Source organism: Puma concolor, chromosome D3, assembly GCF_028749965.1.
Source record: "Puma concolor isolate L17-30 chromosome D3, mPumCon1.1.hap2, whole genome shotgun sequence".
Taxonomy (NCBI): domain Eukaryota; kingdom Metazoa; phylum Chordata; class Mammalia; order Carnivora; family Felidae; genus Puma; species Puma concolor.
The window spans coordinates 77,784,719-77,804,088 of NC_141678.1; the positions used below are offsets into that span (position 1 = coordinate 77,784,719).

At 50.4% G+C, this 19,370-nt stretch overlaps 1 protein-coding gene across 9 annotated transcripts in view; it reads left to right on the forward strand.

The window, feature by feature from the left end:
- Window positions 1-416: 416 nt before the first annotated feature.
- ZNF532 (zinc finger protein 532) overlaps window positions 417-19,370 on the forward strand; it is a 110,095-nt gene continuing 91,141 nt past the window's right edge. Inside the window, exons 1-3 of one of the 9 annotated variants that reach the window (XM_086683118.1) lie at window positions 417-617; window positions 2,254-2,335; window positions 2,420-2,529. The gene's annotated coding sequence lies outside the window, so the exon portion shown is untranslated. Of the gene's footprint in view, window positions 618-1,221; window positions 1,424-1,488; window positions 1,834-2,253; window positions 2,336-2,419; window positions 2,530-19,370 lie in introns of those variants that run through there. The other 8 variants (XM_086683120.1, XM_086683119.1, XM_086683121.1 and 5 more) reach the window with 8 other exon arrangements.

Sequence of the window (19,370 nt, forward strand, 5' to 3'; positions counted from 1 at the left end):
TCGCAGCCGCGGAGTCGGCGCCGGCCGGGCGTCCGCGCCCGCCCGGCTGCGGGGCTTCGCGCTCTCGCCTCCCTTCTCCCCGAATCCTCCCTTCCCCCACCGGCCGCCCCCTCCCCCTCTGCCGCGCTCCCTTTTGTTCGCTCGCCGCTCGGGCCGCCGCCGCCGCCGGGCCCGCACCCCCAGCCGTAGGCCCCGGCGTGGCGGGCCGCCCCGCCGCCGCCGCCGCCGCCGCCGCGCGGCCTAGAGCGCGCCGCCCGGGGAGGCGCGGGGCCCGGGCCGGGCGCACGGCGAGGCCGCGGCGGCGGCGGCGGCGGCGGCAGCGGCGGGGCGGCCCGGGGGGCGCGGGAGCCGGCAGCCCGGGAGGCGGCGGCGGCAGCGGCGGCAGCGGCGGCGGCGGCGGCGAGGCCGCTCCACCGCACACGCACACACAGACCCCGGCAGCGGGAATGCGGATGACACGCCCGTAACATGGAAGCCGCCGCCGCCGCCGCCGCTACGACGACAGCAGCAGCAGCCACAGCAGCAGCAGCCGGCGGCGCCGCGCTGAACAAAGGTCATCCGAGCTGCGGCCCAGACGCCCGGGCTTGACCGCTGCGAAGGCCAACCCCGGGAAGGGGGTGGGTGTGCGCCCGCGGGGCGGGGGGCGGCGAGGGGCGGCGGGGGGGCGAGCGAGGGGGCGAGGGCAGCGCAGGACGGGGCGCGCGGGTGGGCTGCGGGGAGAGGCGGGCGCGCCGGCCCCTCGTGCCCACCCCTGCGGGCCGGGGCGAGCGCGTGAGGCTCAGGCCCCTTGGCCTGACTGCAGTGGCCTGTCCCACCCTGGCCTTGGGGACGGGGCGGCCTTCGCGCCCCGCCAGCCTCCTTGGGGGGGCCGAGGACGAGCCGGTTTCGCTAGGCCCCACAGGTTCAGAGAGGGGGGCCACGTGAGCGCAGGAGCCCGCTCCTTCCCCCCCACCCCCTCCGCCAGCGCTGGCGGCTCACGGAGGATTCCTGAAAGGCCGCTGTGCCCCTCTTTCTCACTGCCCCTTGACTCGCGCCCCCCCCCCCCCCCAGGCATCCCTAGTTTCCTACCCCGAGGTGAAGGGATTTGGACTTCTCCCCCCAGGTGCTTGAAAGAAGAGAAGGTTGGAGGAGGAGGAGGAGACTGGGGGGGCGGCTGGTGGTGGTGGTGGTGGTGACAGGGCTGGGAGAGAGAGGAGAGGGACGGGAGGAGGGGGCTGGGTGGGGTGGGGGTGACAGGCAGAGAGGAGCCTGGTCAACAAGCCAGCACCACTCTGCTAGGAGGCCGAGGCCGCTCCTGCAGCCGACGCATCCAGTGTGAGGAGGCACACATAGATTGCTTTCTTGGGGGCTCTTTGTCAGCCACCAACACAGAGAACACACACTGACACACAGGTACACAAAGATGTGAGCCAGGTTGTGGGAGGTAAGTGGGGGAAGGAGAAGGAGGGGGAAAACAGTGTCTGCGGTGGGCTTTGGGGTGGAGGGGCCGGGGGGATGGGCCCCGAGGGGCTCTGGGGTGCTTGTGAGGCGAGCATTTCCAAGGCTGTGTGCTTGTGCGGCGGTGGGGGGACACACGATGACCTTCCCCTCCTCACGAAGACCTAAAAGGGAAGAGCAACCCCCAGCGAGATCCCCTCCGTGCTGATGATTTTCAGGGACTTGTTGGCAACTCAGGGAGGGTTGCCATAGCTTTTTTATGTAGGGTGACCAGAACCGGCTGAAACTGGTTTGAGGCAGATCAGCTCCTGAACACAATGCAGTCACTGAGCTACTACAGTGGGATAGCAGCTTCCTCCCTTCATGGCAGCCAAAAGCAGAGGACCTTGCAGGAAGGTACCATCCCAACACAGTATGTGAATGCACACTTAGACACCACACAGCACTGGTATGTGACTAATGGAGCCCTAAAAGATTCTGTGCAGAGAAGATGGGAGAAAAGGTGCAGGTTTGCAAGGTCTGAGATTAACTTGGGCTTTTCCTGCCTTTTGCTTTTGCTTAGGGGATGGACAAGGAGCTGAGATTTATGACCCTTATTAAAGAAAAAATGTGCCTTGCTAGGGTGGGGACTCTTGGTGTATGCAGTCTCTCTCTCTCTCTCTCTCTCTTTCTCTGTGTTTTTAACAAAACAAAACCAAAATGAACTGATGGGTTTGTAATGGTAGTTTTGTTTGTTGCTGGAGAATGCTACTTTGCATGCCTTTTTTTTTTGTTTTTTTTTTGTGTTTTTTTTTTTTTTTTGTTTCTCTCTTGCAGGGAATGTTCTGTTTTGTGCTTTTCCTTTTAGAAGCTACTGAAGGGTGTTGGGGGTACTTCTGACTATTATGAAGGCCAAAAGGTAACAATATTGTTCTAGGAAATGAGCATAAATGCGTTCCAGTGATGCTGTAAGGCATACATGCTGTCTTTTTTTTCCTTGTAGGCCTGTTGACTGGGGCTGCTTTTAACCCTTTCATATTTGCAGAGAATGCAACCGTGTGACAGTAACTGAACATTGGGCCAAAGTCTTTCCAAAAGGTCAAGGTTCACAAGGTGAGATACGATATTTTGAGCATGAATTTAAGTGTTTATCTGAGGATCCATTCCGAGACAGACTGACAGTGGATTGGTACCCTGGAGAGAATTTGGGGTTCAGAGTGGAGAAGAGATTCTCTTAATGTTATCCAAGTGTAATGGGATTAGAGTGACTTTATGATGGTATTGCTCTCCAGACCAAATCAGAATGACTTCATTAACTCGCATGCGGGTAGTCCTTTAGAAGAAGAGGCAGGCCTGGAAAAGAAGCAAGTTTAGAGAATGGTAGGCATCAGGGCCTTGTGGAGAATGCACTGTTTTGCATAAAGACTAAAGCAGCACACATTTAGCGCGATCCCGTCGAGGACAAAAAAAAAAAAAAAGGAAGGACTTGGCCAAATCGAGGCAGCCTCGCCTCGTTTTTAGGATTTGAAGAGTCTGATTTGCCTTTTGTTCATTCATCACCTTCCTTTTACCTTGAGCTCTGTGTTAACCTGAAAGGTTTTTCCCTCCGAGTCAAGTGGCTTTTATTGATTTTGGGGGCTGTGGACGGTGAGTTCGCCATTGGATTATTTGTGGCATACATTTTAATGTGGAATGCTAATGCAGTACCAGGAGGAAACCGGCTGGTCTGGCTTCATCTGTGAAAAGATGCCTGTTAACTCCAAGCTTTATAAGCAGTGGCTGGTAGAAAATGTCTGATGCCTGAAGAGCGTGCAGTGAGAATCGAGCTGGCATTTTAATGCACCCCCAAAACCAGAGGTTTGAGAGTAGCAGAGGGGAGAAGGCAGGGGCGAGGGTAGCAAAATGAAGAACAAAGACAGTGAGCGCTTCCGGGGGAACCCTGAACGTTTTTGCCTTGGGGTTCCTTGTGAAAAGACTGCAACTGGCCCACACAGAAAAACCAGCAGCTCCAGAATCCTCTCCAGTACGATGTCAGCAACAGATAGAAGGAGTTCTGTCTTCTGGTTTGGGAGAAGTACAGTCAAGAGGCGCTCGCGGAAGGCAGGATTGGAAATAAATTTCTCCCCTACTTTGAAGAGGGGATCTTGTGCCTCTCCCATTTCAGCAGAAGAGCGCCTTTTCTGAAATGCTGAGGATCTCCGAAGATGGGGAAGTGGTGTGCTGGCAGTGGGTGGGCAGAATCTCTGCAGTGAAGGGTGTCAAGCACGCAAGGGTTTTTTATTGTTAGGAATTTTTTCATGTGATCGCAGAGCCTCCAGGGTGTGAGAAAACCGGCGAAAGGGAAAACGAGGGCCATGGTTAGCTCAGATGCGCGGTGTAGTGCTTAATAAAGATACGTGTAATCTCGGACTGGTATCCCGGTAAATAGCTCACACGATGGAACAGAATTCTTCACAAATCACTGTGCTAAAATTGGTTTTCGACCCGACATCATTTTCGACTGCCAGAGGTCCTGTGTCTGAGCGTGGTGGAAATCTGCTTGCGAAGCAGATCGCAATCCACGTTGCATGATATGCTGTTCCTGCCTTTCTGGTGCCAGCTAAAACTCAGATGGCTAACATGATAAACCTTAATTAGCTTAATACAATCAGCTGTTTTATAATTTAGGCCCTCACGCCTGTCTTTAGAAAGTCCGTGATTTTTTTTTATTTCACTTGGACGGCCGTCTCCTCCTCTCCTCGCAGTGGCCGTTTCCGGATAGTATGTGGGAGAGCCCTTTTTTTGTAGGGCATTGCATGTCACAGAATGTTCTGGTTTACTCTCTCCGCGGTTTTGAGCTTTGTGACTCCTCCTTTCCCTGCCCCCCCTCCCCCCCCCCCCACAAGCCTCCTGGAAAATCGCATTTGTTTTGCATTTAGGCCAGTCTTTCCAGCTGCAAGTGCTGTTTAAGCCTGGAGAGCTGGTTCTCCAAGCCAGCAATCAGGGGCTCATCTATGGACTGAGGTTTGTCTCAGGTGGCGATCTCTGGCTGAGGTATAACAATGTAGCAGGCCCAGGTCTCCGAAGAGGAACAGAGTTTTCTGGGCTCGCGAACGTGAATGTGAGTGCGGAGAATGAGCAGACAGCACTCTTCTTTCCTGGAAGAGGCAGGAGGGAACAGGGTGGCACCCACACTGGGGGCCCCCACGCTGGGGGCCGGGCCTGTGCCCTCGCTGCCGCGGTCACCAAGCGGGCAGCCAGCCACACCTGGAGCCTGGTCGGGATGGCCTGCGGCAGTCTCCAGGGTTGACCAGACGGCCATCCCCTCTGGAGGAGGAATGTGTGGGCTGATGAGGGTACTCTGGAAAGAAAGTGTCACGGGGTGGTTGAAGCTTCATTTTGGTCATTTGCTTCCTTCGAATTAGTTTTTCTATGTTACGAAACATCAGAGTGGGGGCTTTTAGGGCCCCCCAGCCTCATGGTCCAGGAGAAGAGGCTCGCTTCTCTCTCTTTCGCCCCTCTTTTCTCCCAAAGAGATTCCCTGCCCCCATGCACTTTGACTCCTTTTTAAAAAAGGGGTTATGGGACGAAGGGAGCCAACCTGTACGTGGAATTTTCTGTGTATCCCCTTGACTGGGAGGAGTTAGAATTTTCAGAGTTGTGTCTCCTGTCCTCCTTTATTTCTTCCCTTGAAATACGTCCTGGGGTCCGTCTTCTGTTGGTTTCGAATAAGCTTCCTCACAGCCTTGCTAGAACTCCCATCTAGCTGGTTCCCAGCTGGGGCAGAGGTTGCCCTGATGTGGGGACCACGGGACGGTTGCCAATACGAGGGAAACCGAAAGTATCTGGGGGCAATTTGGGGTGGCCCTCTCCTCATTCCCCCGATATCTCTTCCTAATCGCTACAATACGGTGACCACATCCAGGGTAAACATTAAGGACATCCACACCTTTGTGTTGATTATATATAATCTTTAACCAAGTCGTGGTTAAATAATTAACTTTTTAGAACTTTTAAATTTACATCCTGCGAAATTTACCCCGTGGCGAACAGTTGTACGGGTTTTGGCACAAGCATATAGCGCTGTGTGTCTGCCACCAGTAGGCTCAGGGACTGGTTCCATCACCCCCAAAACTTTCCTCCTGCTGGACGTTGGTAGACCGACCCTTCCCACCCCCACCCCTGGCAGCTGCGGCTGTGTTCCGTCCCTCGAATGCCACACGGACGGCTTCGTTCACTTAGCAAAGTGCATTTGAGAGCCATCCGTGCTGTGGTGTATCTCCATACTTGGCTTCTTTTCTGTTGCCAACTTGGACACGGCTACGTGGGCCTATCACAGTTGATCCATTCTCTGGCTGCGGGACGTCAGGGTGATTTCCATTTGTGGGTGCTTGTGGATAAGGCTGCTGTAAACATTTGCATGCAGGCTTTTGTCTGAACGTCAGTTTTTATGTCTCTTCCCTAAAGACTTTGGGGTAGTGGGGTGGCTGGGGCGAATGGTGAGTACGTAAGGATTAGAAGGTTGAATGAAAATACATTCAGCACTTCTTCCTAGCTCATGGGAGAGAGAGATCTGGCCTCGTTAGCGGCAGTTAAGACTTCCCAAGCAAGAGATTGCGGCGAGCGTTATCTGAAGACACACGAGAGACGATGGCGGCAATAGAGCACTCACGAACGTGGAGGACATACTTTATAACCCAGAACTAATCGGAGTTAGCCAAAAGTGGAAACAAAAAAGCTGTGAGTGGTAAAATATCCTTTATTTCCTACAGCAATTATTTTTAATCTCCTCAGAAACATTTGGCAGTTTAATCTGCACATGGGTCTTCAGGTTCAGTAAGACACGGAACAACAACACTCGGAATCCTGGAAAGTGGTACCAGAGATCTTTGTTGAACTCTGAGTTACGTAACCAATGTATTACGAATGATAATTTGTCCTGATTTTTTTTTTTTTTTTTTTGACTGCCAAAATACGGGTGTTGTTTTAACATCTGTGGTTATTATCCAGCTTTTATGCCTTTTAAGGAAGTGAAAAGACTTAAGCAAGATCTGGGCAATGAAGTAGGGAGATTTGGGGAGCAGACTCCTTTTTCTAAAATTTTTATTTATTTATTTTGAGAGAGAGAGGGAGGGAGAGAGAGAGAGAATCCCAAGCAGGTTCCGCACCGTCAGCAAGGAGCCTGATGTGGGGCTCGAACTCACGACCTGCGAGATCATGACCTGAGCGGAAGTCGGAAGCTCAACTTAACTGAGCCCCCCAGGCGCCCCCAGCTTTTTTATACTTTAAAAAATTTCTTGGAAGATAAAATAGCGTTCAGGATTGTACAGAATGAACAGACAAAGGCTGTGGTGCTGAGACGGAGGAGAGCCCGAGAAGTGGGAAGTTGATGTTACTTTGGGGATTATTTCCGCCATTTTACAGATCCCGAATGTTTAGTAAGCACCAGATGTTGTGCTAGGCCCCGGGAGTACCAAGGGAAAAGGAATCCAGAGAGAAACCTCTAGTGGGAAGTAGCCTGCAGATACTATGATAGGAATGTGAATGAGCCACCTAGTGCCCGGCGTGGAGAGGGAGGAGCCCTTGAAGAGGTGGCTTCTGTGCTGAGAGAGGACCGAGTAGGTATGGCAAGCGGGCAGAGACTGGGGGAACAGCACGGGAGTCTGACGGAGCAGCCTGTGGAAAGGCGCTGAGCGAGCCTGGTGTTGTGCGCGGCGATGGGAGAGTAGGGGTGGGTGTGGGAGAGTAGGAGGTGAAGTGAGGAGGCAGGCAGGGGCCCAACTTCTGAAGGTCATTCCACACAGACCATTTGACCGGGGACTTTAGGCAGTAGAAGCAGAAAGCCTTCACTTTTAATGACAGAGGTCCCGAGGCAGCATCTCAGGACGGAACGGAGGTTCTGGAAGCTCTGGAGGCTGGAGGCAGGGAGGTCAAATGAGGGGACCACGGCAGCACATCTAGGAGAGAAGAGGGCTTGATCTAAGGCCCCGCGTTGGGATGGAGCCGTGGTGGATGGGGTATAGCAGTCGGGTTGGTGGAGAGGAAGGAGCGGAGGAGAGCGCCGAGGTTGCTCCTTGAGGTCACTTGCTGCGGGTGGTGTTTGTGAGATACTGCATTCAGAAGGCAGAATGGATTTGGAAGGTGGATGTGATACAGGGAGTTCAAGTTTGGGTCGAGTTGGCCGTGGGAGGTGCCCTTTGCTGCCTGGATCTGTTTGGGTTGGAGGTCTAGACCGAGAGGGATTGGCGTGGAACAGAGACGATAGGAGAAGAAAGACGTAAAGAAAAGGTTGCGTTTGGGGTTCCGTGAGGTGATGGTTTACGTAGTCAAGGCCTTAAAGGAGGTGGTGGGGCTGAAGAACGTAAGATGGCGTGCTTTGGAAACTTGGAGGGCAAGACCTTTCCAGAGAGGCAGGAAGCGGTATTAGCGGCCGACCCCTGCGGACACCGTAGCTTGTCTGGTGATCCTTTCCATTGGTTGCCCATGCAGTACCGAAGCAGCGAGATGAGCCGCGTTCTTCTTTTCCCCATGGTGCAGATGGGACAGTGACACAGAGACCCTGGCCAAGGCCCGCCAGTTCATAAATGATCGTAGCGACACAATTTGAAGCCTGCTCCTCACCACTAGGCTGTTCTGCTTTGGGGTGGCAGGATTGGTAGGCATGAGGAAACCATGGAAAGGGTTTAGGGGTGTGGAAGCTGGGAGGAAGGGCCTGAGAGAGGGCACAGGTAGGCGCTGGACAGTAAAGGCACTGATAAGGTTCACATTAGAGGCGGCAGTTGATGACGGCCGAGGAGAGACAAGGTGATGGGAATACAAGTCTCCCTTGTAATTAGCCCTGTTTTCCTGACTTTGTTCATCACAGAGAGGGGAGAATCTGTACAGTAGAGGCAGTGTGAGAAATAGCGGCTTGAAAAGGTTATGTTTTTACTGGGCACTGTAGGGTGAGGATACAAATTGGAAGGGGAGAGGAACAGAGATGGTTTTGTTTTTGTTTTTATTTATTCTTTGAAAAGGATGGACTTAAGTTGAAAGTCGTGCTGAGAAAAATCTTTTGTTTCAATAAGAGGTAAACACAGTTAAAAGAATTCTTTGAATCATCTTGTGCAGACAGGAAGTTCTGAATTTTTCCTCTTTTAGAAGGAGACAGGGAGAGCAAATTCTACGTGATCTAAATCTGGAGACTGAAATAAGTAATTTTCAGACAAACTCAAGAGTGGCCTTTGTAGCTGTCCCATGTATTCCTCACTAAGTAACCTGTAGTTAGTTGATGGTTGCTAAAAATGCAGGTTTTGTATTGTTTCCAGTTAGATATTCGTACAACTTTACACAATTGGAGATTGCGGACATCTTGCAGGGTTTATAGAGGCCTAAAGATAAAATCAAGGTGGTGTCGTTCTTGAAGGTTTTCTCAGCCCAGCCTTTTCTTTGTGGGACACAAACTCTTGCTTTCCAGAGGCTGACTCATGGGTCTCGTAATGGGTATTGATTTTGATCATTTGTTTGTGAGGAACAAATTCTTTCTAGGGACTGAATCGTAATTGGATTGTTGAAAAACTTACTAAGTTAGAAAATTCAGAGTCCTGTGTTTTGTTTTGTTTTGGTTTGGTTTTGAAGATTCCCTGGCTAGAAATACTTCAGATATTTATACTTGTCTTCTCGTTTTCTACAGGGAGCCCAAATGGGGAGGGAGGGTGGTCAGTAGGTAGAACTAGAACCCAGCACTCTGGCCTCCTGGTCCAAGGCAGGATGCGTCATCACCGTCTCTCTGCCGTCCAGTGTTTATTATGTGTTTGGTGGTGTAAGAACCAGCTCGTATTTACAGTTCGTATGTCACGTGAACCACACAGGGACTCATCGGGAAGCTGGTTTTCAGCTGTTCTGCTGATTTAACGTGGCGAGAGTGGGACAGGTAGTTTGAGGTCTCTAGTTTGAGAAGCGATCGTGCCTAGTGTTGTGGTGAAACGTGGGGCCTCAGTGCATGGAGATTTTCAGTTGCCTTTGCCTGGCTCACGGTGACATACACCTGTTTGCCCAGCCTTCGGTGACATAAGCTTGCGTTCTGCCACCAACTGGCCGTGGGACCTTGAGCAAGTTCCTTAGATCCTAGGCCATACTTTTCTTGAAGGTCGTTATGAAGAGTTAAATGTGTATAAAGTGCTTAGCAGAGTGCCGGGAATGTGGTAAGTCCTCCCTAAAACGTTAGCCGTTCTGTGTTCCTCAGTGTCCCTGGTTTAGGGGCAGGGCCTTGGCCCTGACATTCTTTTCTCATCTTAGAGGGTATTGTTTCTCCTGTCCTACCTTTTACTTCGTTTTTAAGTGATTTTTTTTTTTTTTGCCCGGGAAAATACACAGTGAGCATCTCCTGCCTTGTCTGTAAGGTCTTCAGTTACATCTGCCCAAATTGGCATAAAGTGGGCGACATGTAGGCAGGAGGGTGGCATCCTTGGTCCCACTTGGCCGTATGTTCATTTGTAGTTGGAAAACGTTGGATGAATTTTGCGGTTATCGTCTCGTACTTTGTCTCTGCTTCCAGACGAATCCACTCTAGTCCGTGCTGGCCATAGTCTAGGTGATGTCATTCACGTTAACCAGAATTAAAAAAACCCAAAAACCATGACTGTGAAAGTACGGCAGGTTAGCCACAGCTCCTGTTCCGTCTTTTCCCATGTCCCTCTGCTTCCCGGGTGTGCTCGGCAGTGGCCGGATACTCATGAACTCGCACGTGGGGATTTGGTAGTGATGGAAGACTGAGTGGAGAAGGGATCCGAGGAATCCGTGAATGACATTCTGTTGGCTAAAACTTCTCTGTCAGTAGGGTGGGCACTAGCCTCATCCGGCCGCTGAGTTTGCAAGGTGGCTGGTCCTTACGAGGTGAGCTGTAGGCGTGGGATACACAGCAGGGTTTGAAGACTTCTACAAAAGGGACGTAAAATGTTTCATTAATGCTTTTTTATGTTGATTACATGTTGAAATGGTGCTGTTTTTGGTGGAATACAAACTGTTACTAAAGTTATCAAAAGGATGAACTTAAGATTTGTTTACCCTCCCTTCGCCCCCCCCTTTTTTTTTTCCCCCCAATGTGACTACTAGAAGATTTAAAACTACGTATGTGGGGACAGGGCTGGTCTGGAATGTTGGACGGACATCTAAATCAATTTAGCAGTGAACTTTCTCTGGTGCCCTGAGGTGTTCATATTCACTGACGTCGAGTTCCCCTCTTGGTTGAAAAAGAGAGCGTGAGAGTGATGTGATGTCTCCTTGTTAGAGAAACCCGTGCTCCCCTGGGTTGGACCTCTTTTCTCTCCCGGGAGTTCCTCGTTTATCCCTCTGCATCACAGGATCCAGACAGCCGTGCCAGGTAGGTGTGGGCTTCAGGATGGAAAGGCAGCGTTGATCGAAAATCTGCCACGTGCTAGATGCTAGATACTTGTCGTCCTCTGTGAAGTGTAATTAACACCCCCCCCCACGAGCTCCAACAGAGGTGAAGTGAATGGTCCCAGGTGGTATCACTAGCGGGCGGCTGACCCTGGATTCGGACCCGGGACGAGCTGGTTTTGAAATCATGCTGCCTTTTCCAAATACCAGCTCCTGCTTGGTGCTGGTGTCTTGTGCCTCCCGCCCAGAGTCCCATGCCTGGTCCGGGGCGCCCTTACTGTCCAGATAGCATTTCGCACACTTTGATTTTCGTGCAAGCCATGTGGGGATTCGTTGGATAATGCAGGTAGTGATTCGTAGGGCTGGTGGGGGACGAGAGTCTGCATGGCTGACACGCTCACAGGTCATGGTGGTCTGCTGGTCCCCGGACCACACTTTGAGTAGCACGGGTCTGCCCTGCTTCCCTTGGTTTCGGACCTGCTTCCTCAGCTTCCAGAGCGATCTGATTCTGCCTGACTCTGCAGGGGCTCCCCCTGCGGCTTTGCATGTGATGCCGGTGAGTGCAGATGGGCGTCAGAACTGGGTTTTGCCCGTAGGTGCCGAGACTGGCCCAAACGCTGGTTTCTGCGTGCACGCGATCTGACCAGAGCAGTTTATGCCTGTTCCTGCATCACTGTGTCCCTCCTCCTTTATCGTCTTGACCACTTTGGCACCTGTGGTCTGATAACACAGAAGATAATTTTAATACTGAGATATGTGGCAGGGGTATCCGTTTTAAGTCCTTGTGAGGGAGACCGTCCGGCCTTAAATCCACACTTGAGAGAGACTCTGCCGTGTTTGGTTCAGGGAGTCAGGATCTGAAGACAGGGGAGGACTCAGAGCTGTTGGCCGGCCACAGTGTCAGCCTCCACGCCCGACGGGGATCGAGGTGACTTGTGAATGGGAGTCCCCGTGAGCCCACCTCACAGAGAGGTGCTGGAAGACCGGCTAATGAACCCCACCCGCCTCTCCAGCACATCATGAAGACAGCCACTGGGGAGTCCTTGGATCCGGGAGGTGTTGGGGAAGGGCTTGGTCTTCGGCCAAACAAGAAATTGAGTTTCAGGAAGGAGTTCGGTGTATTACGTGTTTTGAACTCAGAGACTGTGCGAAACTTTAGTGTATTTTTTAAATTTGGGAACGCGTGTTGATGAAATCAGCAAATGATAGAGCAATGTCTGTTACATGAGAGAGTTTACCGTCCCCGCGTCTCTGTAAGAAAGCTCCATTTCACAGACATCCTAGTTGAATTTTAGATCTTACTGCACATGTGGACTCTGAGTTCTAGGGCATATAAATCTGGCACACTGGGTAGGATTTGTAATGGTTGGCTAAATCTGTCAATTCCCTGTTTGGTGCAGAATCCTGTGCCTGGTGTGGGAGTGTCTTGCCTGGCCTGTGAGTGGCTGTTGAGGAGTCACAGATTGCTGGAAGGGGAGTGGGGTGGGGCCAGGGGGAGAGCAACAAAGCTGGGTGTTCGGGACGGGCAAGGCCGTGGGGCCAGCCCTGGAGAAAGGGGTTGGCACTGAGGAAGTTCGTCTGAGTTGGGGGTGAGTTCAGAGCCTTACTGGAGCACACCAGGTATCGGGGGAAGTTAGGAGCCTGAGGCTAGGTGGATGGACACCCGGAGGATGTCAGAAGGCATAGCAAAGGCGGAGGGTCACGAGTCTGGCGGGCGGGCACAAACGAGCAGACTATGACGATGTGGAACAAGTGGGTACTTTAGGTCCAGGACCGCAGCGACAGGCGATGGTGGGAATGATGCGCGTGCCCCCAGGAGAGGCCCACGGGAAGGTTGTGGGGTGAGCGAGTAGGTGAACGAGCGAGGGCGGTGTGAGCCACCAGCGCTAGCGATCGCCGGATAACGGAGTCAGAGCCAGCTTCGCCTGGCAGCCTTCATGTGCTGTGGCGAGTGAGGACCCTCATCTCTCAGGTGGCTGAGTTTGGGAGTAGGGACTGGGAGAAGCAGTAGCTCCTGACAGCATAAGAGTCACACGGGCAGGCGTTACGACGCAAGATCGTTTGGAGTTTGCGTGACTTCACGGGACACGTGATCAAGACCTAGCTTTTCAAACTAACACCGGCAGAAGAGGAGCTGATCATACGGCCGTGGCTGCTGCCAGGAGTAACTCCATTGCCCTGCGCACAGTTCGCTGTGTCATTTTCGGGGCCGCGTGTCTTCGGCTGTCTCCTTGCGCCTCTCCCTTGGTAGAACCGTGGACTCTTTCTGGCGCACTTGGCCAGCATGGCTGTCCCACAGCCCCTGTTTCCGCGTCCTTCTCTAGACTGCTAGTAACGTCAGCTGTATTCCTCAGTCTAGCTTCTGGTTCTCAAGACCACAGTCTGGCTGGTCCTGGTCTAATCAACTGTGACTAGGGGGGCGGGGTTACTGCTGACCCTAGAAGGGTGATAGTTTTCACTGGGCTCGTGAAGCACCCCCGAGGGGTCTGCTGCCTGACAAGAGGGTGGTCTCATCCTGTTTTATGCCTGAGAAACTTGAGGCTCCGAGAGATGAACACACGTGTCAAGGCTAAGTTGTTGGGAGTTGGCATTGCTGCCTGGATCTTTCTGACCCCAATTCTACACCCTTTACTCTCGGTATGAGCTCTTTTGAGTGTAGAGATGGAATCTTTTCTCCATTTTCTATTTACTCAAAATCACAAAAAACACCACGTTTAGCTTTTAGCGTTTGCTCCCTTAAATGCGTAGTGAGTGGATGCCGATTGTCCAGTAATGCAGTGGACTGAGATCCTGGAGGGGGGAAATTTGGCCAAATGGCTGGAGGATTTGTTCAAGCCTCATGTTTAGGGTCTCATGGGTACATAGATGTATACTTGAGGCCCCGCCTAGGTAGTTGTGTGTGTGTGTGTGTATGGATATGCATGTTTGGGGCCCCTCATAGGTACATATCTGTTTGGCAAAAGGCAAGTCTGGCTTATTGGGCCAATGTTAATTTTGGGAGAGATTAAACACATAGTTTAGCACTTGAGTAAGAATAATTAGGCCTTAATGGTTTTGATTTCGATGACTCATAGAATTGTAAAACATTTCTTTCTGTTCCTCTAATTTTGAGCCTTAGGATAGTGTTGACCTCCATTGGAGTTTCGCATTTAGCTCTAACCTCTTTGGTTACACAGAGCTCTTATTTCAGGCCACTGAGGATAGGAAAAACTCATCCTGCATGTGTTGTGCTTCTTAGAAGACCTTGCCGGGCCGTCCCATCTGCAAAAGGCAGAAGGATGTTCATTCTGTCCCAGGGAGTTGCTAGGAGTTCTGATGGCATTGATCTTGTTGTCATCACCTCTCTGAGACCATCAGAGCTGTGGCTTCATTTCTTCTAGGGCTCTTTCTGTGCTACAGTCCTCTCGCTGACCTGGTGTTGATGTTACGATAACTCCAAATAATGAGGACTTACTATATTCCAGATAGCCCACGTAGGAGTGAGCACCTACTTGGATTGTTTAATTCGACTTTCACAAAAACCCTAGGAAGTAGATCTTGTTATTTCCATTTTTCATTTGAGAAACAGAAGCCTAAAGAGGTTAGAAACTCGCTCAGAGTCTTGCAACTTGTAAAGGGAAGAGCCAGGCCTCCCTCTGATTTGTCTTACCCCAAAGCCCATGCTTGTAACCGCTACAACATACTGTGGTTTATAGGTGTCATTTCTATCGCTAGTCGGTGGCAGGCTCAAATATCTTTGAGGCTCAGAGCCACTGCTTCTGGGTCACCCAGTATTTCTCCTGTTGTCTGGATCTGTGAGGTATTTCTGGCTTTCTCCATGACACTGATGTATCGTGGCTCTGGGTACTGAATGTAGGTAAACGTTGAGAGGTCCCTTGCTCCCTTTCCTGATTTTTCTTCCTTTAGCATACATATGTGTACCTACTTTGTGCTTGTGCATTTAAACATTTTTTTTTTTTAACGTGTATTTATTTTTGAGAGGCAGAGAGAGGTAGAGCATGAGCAGGGGATGGGGGGAGAGAGAGAGAGAGAGATACAGAATCTGAAGCAGGCTCCAGGCTCTGAGCTGTCAGCACAGAGCCTGACGCGGGGCTCGAACTCACAAACGTGAGATCATGACCCGAGCTGAAGTCAGACACTCGACTGACTGAGCCACCCACGTGCCCCTGTGCCTGTGCATTTTTTTTTTTTTTTAATTTTTTTTTCAACGTTTATTTATTTTTGGGACAGAGAGAGACAGAGCATGAACGGGGGAGGGGCAGAGAGAGAGGGAGACACAGAATCGGAAACAGGCTCCAGGCTCTGAGCCATCAGCCCAGAGCCTGACGCGGGGCTCGAACTCACGGACCGCGAGATCGTGACCTGGCTGAAGTCGGACGCTTAACTGACTGCGCCACCCAGGCGCCCCTGCCTGTGCGTTTTAAAACACAAATCGCCTCCTTTGGGCGTGATTGTAGAACCGGCCAAGCGTTTTTGTCATCATTTCTGTGGCATTAAAGTTAAGGCAGAGCCCCTTTGGAATTGCCTTTTTAATTGTTCTTCCTCCGTATTTGGAGATTTGTTACATACTCTTTCCTGAGTCATCTTGGGTCCATGGGGAGGTGCCCCTGGAGAGGAGCTACCTGGAAACACGACTTACAGGTTGTTCAGGAAAATGGGCCGGAAGCATCTCCCTCACACTCCACTCCAGAATGCATTCCTGTTTCCTAATACTACCCCCCAAGGAGAACAGTTACTCTTACCTTGTGTCAAGCCTGTCCCAACGATGTCTCACCCCAGAGCTTCCGGCTCCTGATACTTTTGGGTTAGTGCTCCCCGGCGTGAAGCCTGGGTCCCCAGAGTGGAGATTCGCACTGGGAGCGAAGGTCAGGGAAGCCTTGAGAGAAGCCTTGAGAGAAGAAAGCTGTGTGTGCGTGTGTGTGAGCACACGCACGCACGCGATTGACCCGGCACATCCTGCGTTCCGGGGCTGTGGAGTCCCTTCTCTCTGGCGGAACGTTCCTGGGTGAACATCCTTCAAGCTGTTGGGTTGTCACTGATGAACTTGGTGAAAAATGGGAGGGCCTTGAGAGGAATGGGGAGAGAGCTTCCAAGGATCCCTTCCTTTTAATGTAACATGGTGACCGGTGAAATGATGTGACTCGTTGTTGTCCTTTGTGTTTTTCTGTTTGCCGTCTGCTCCGGGAAGAGAACTGGAGAGTGGGTTTATTTATTTATTTATTTTTTTAATTTTTATTTTTTTTAATTTATTTTTGGGACAGAGAGAGACAGAGCATGAACGGGGGAGGGGCAGAGAGAGAGGGAGACACAGAATCGGAAACAGGCTCCAGGCTCGGAGCCATCAGCCCAGAGCCCGACGCGGGGCTCGAACTCACGGAGCGCGAGATCGTGACCTGGCTGAAGTCGGACGCTTAACCGACTGCGCCACCCAGGCGCCCCGAGAGTGGGTGTATTTGTAAAGTCAGCAGCCAGTAGGCCTGCCGTGAGTGACAACTAAGGGGGATGCTCTGAGCTGTATTAGGTAGAATGGAGTAGTGCCTCTCATAATTCCGAACACGTTTTATACAAAATTGGCGTCTGGTGAGAATTGTTTGATGCTCAGGCGACGGCGTCACTTTGGAATGCGAGGACAGTTGTGATAATGACCCAGGGAGCTGTTTGCGCACACCTCTCCTGAGTCGGCGGAGAGGAACGGGGTCCGGGTGAGCCTGAGCTGTGCCCACCCGCACCTCCACCTAGAAGTCTCCTGTGGATGATGTTGGGGGGAGGGGGCAGGTTTACGGTGATTTATTTAAGAGGATTAGGTCTTGGTGAGAGGGGGGCAGGGTCACAGGGGAAAATCTGTTTACTGAGAGCAAGGCTTTTCAACTTAAAAAAAAAAATTTTTTTTAATGTTTACTTTTGAGAGAGAGAAAGACACAGAATGTAAGTGAGGGGAGGGGCAGAGAGAGAGGGAGGCACAGAATCCGAATCTGAAGCAGGCTCCGGGCTCAGCTGTCAGCACAGAGCCCGACACGGGGCTGGAACTCACAACCCGCGAGATCGTGACCTGAGCCAAAGTCAGACACTTAACCGACTGAGCCACCCAGGCGCCTCCCACCCCTTTAAAAACATTTTTATTTTATTTGTTTTCGGGTTTTCAGCTTTAGTGCTCAGTGCGGTGTTGCGGGGCTCCCCTGTATTGTGGGATGTTTGGCAGCCTCCTGATGCCCGTAGCACACTCCTCAGCCCCCGCCAGGTTGAGACGACCAGGAATGTCTCTGGACCTCGCTAGACATTAGTGGTGGCGGTGGTGATGGAGGAGAAGGGGCAGAATCGCCCCCACTTGAGAACCGTGGGCTTAAAACCTTTTAGCAAGAACGATACTTCCAGACTTTGGGTAGTAAGAATATAAACAAAAATGTTTGCAAATACACAGTTTCTAACGTTTATTTTTGAGACAGAGAGAGAGAGGGCGAGTGCGAGCGGGGGAGGGGCAAAGAGAGAGGGAGACACAGAATCCGAAGCAGGCTCCCGGCTCTGAGCTGTCAGCACAGGGCCTGACGTGGGGCTCGGACCCATGAACCGTGAGATTATGCTGAGCTGAAGTCGGACACTAAAGCGACTGAGCCACCCAGGTTCCCCTGTTTGCAAATATTTTAAATTTAGTACTTAAAACTAAAAGAAAAGTTGCTGGTAAAATGAATGAGAAACCGCAGAAACTAGTTCTGCTAGTTGTAGCATTTCAGGGACAAAGTCTTCGGTTGCGGGATTTAGGATTTATGTATGAAAATTTAGAAGGCTTATTCAGGTGATAAAGGAAAACTGCTTTGAAGTTCTCCTTTGTATACTTGAAATATCCCTTCCAGTTTAGAAAATCTGTACTTTGAGCTAGAGTTGCAGAGATGCTACTAAAAAGTGTGGTATTTATAAAATGCCAAAAGAAGCCTTCTAAAGCTTTTACGAGTTTTACTGCTGAACGAGGAATCCTTTGTTTTAGCACGTAAAGGGGCAAGTGATTTCTCAAGTTTGAAATATTGGAATTCATCAGACATGCTTCAGAAAGCACCTTACATCTACAAGTGAAGAGATTTAGATATTTTTTTCTTGCTTTCTTGTGAAAGTATTTGAATAACCCACTTCAAGCAGAGGCCATAATGAATTTTCCTGAAGTTTATTGATGGTGACAGATTTAGCCCAGACTCTTTCATTATTTCTATGAACTCATTGATGAATTAGTAAATTGCCAGCACAAAGGTCCTTTAGTTGAAAGAATGTAAATCCAATGGGAAATAGGGCTCATACAAAAGTACCTTTGACAGAATTGCTAAGATTGATGATTTTGACTATCACTAAGTTCATAGAAAACTTGAACTTTCATCTGCTGCCTTGTAGGTACAAGATTTTGAAAATGCACACCTACACTGGGTGGATGAACTTCAAAAAAATATTCTTGCCCTGTCTGCCAACCCCCTGCTCTTCTCTAGATTAAAGTGTCAGAATGTTCGGTGTGTGTCCTGAGCCTTTCTGTTCCTTTTATGTATCTATATGGAGAAACGTAAAATGCAATGTGTTTTAAAAATTTTGTTACAAATTGTGTTTTTTAAAAATTTTAATGTAGGGGCGCCTGGGTGGCGCAGTCGGTTAAGCGTCCGACTTCAGCCAGGTCACGATCTTGCGGTCCGTGAGTTCGAGCCCCGCGTCGGGCTCTGGGCTGATGGCTCGGAGCCTGGAGCCTGTTTCCGATTCTGTGTCTCCCTCTCTCTCTGCCCCTCCCCTGTTCATGCTCTGTCTCTCTCTGTCCCAAAAATAAATAAACGTTGAAAAAAAAAAAAAATTAAAAAAAAAAAATTTTAATGTAATTTAGATACTGTTTTATGGCCTGATTTTTTTTTCTCACTAAATAGTATACCTTGATTGTTCCATATCTACCTTACTTCTAATGACTGCATAATATTCCATAATAATAATTTTAAAAAAAGGGTGTACCATGAATGATGTGAATACACTTCATACTATTGAATTGTAGGGGCGCCTGGGTGGCTCAGTCGGTTAAGCTTCCGACTTCGGCTCGGGTCGCGATCTCAAAGTTTGTGAGTTTGAGCCCCGCGTCAGGCTCTGTGCTGACAATTCAGAGCCTGGAGCCTGCTTGGGATTCTGTGTCTCCCTCTCTCTCTCTCTGCCCCACCCCCACTCACACTTGTCTCTCAAAAATAAATAAAAAGAAATGAAAATAAATAAACTTAAATATTAAAAAACACTATTGAACTGTACACTTGAAAATGGTTAAGATGGTAAATTTCATGTTATCTATTTTAGCACAATTTCTTGAAAATTTATCTTCATTTATTTTTTTTAGAGAGATTGCATGCGTGTGATTAGGGGAGGGGCAGAGGGGGAGAAAGAGAGAATCTTAAGCAGGCTTCACGCTCAGTCAGCATGGAGCCGGAAGCAGGGCTTGATCCCGTGACCCTGGGATCACGACCTGAGCCGCAATCAGGAGTTGGATGCTTGGCCGAGACTCTCAGGTGCGCCACCACAATTTTTTTAAAAAGGACATACCATAATTGATTCAATCATTTCCCTGCTAATCTACATGTTTTCCAGGGTTCTGTTGC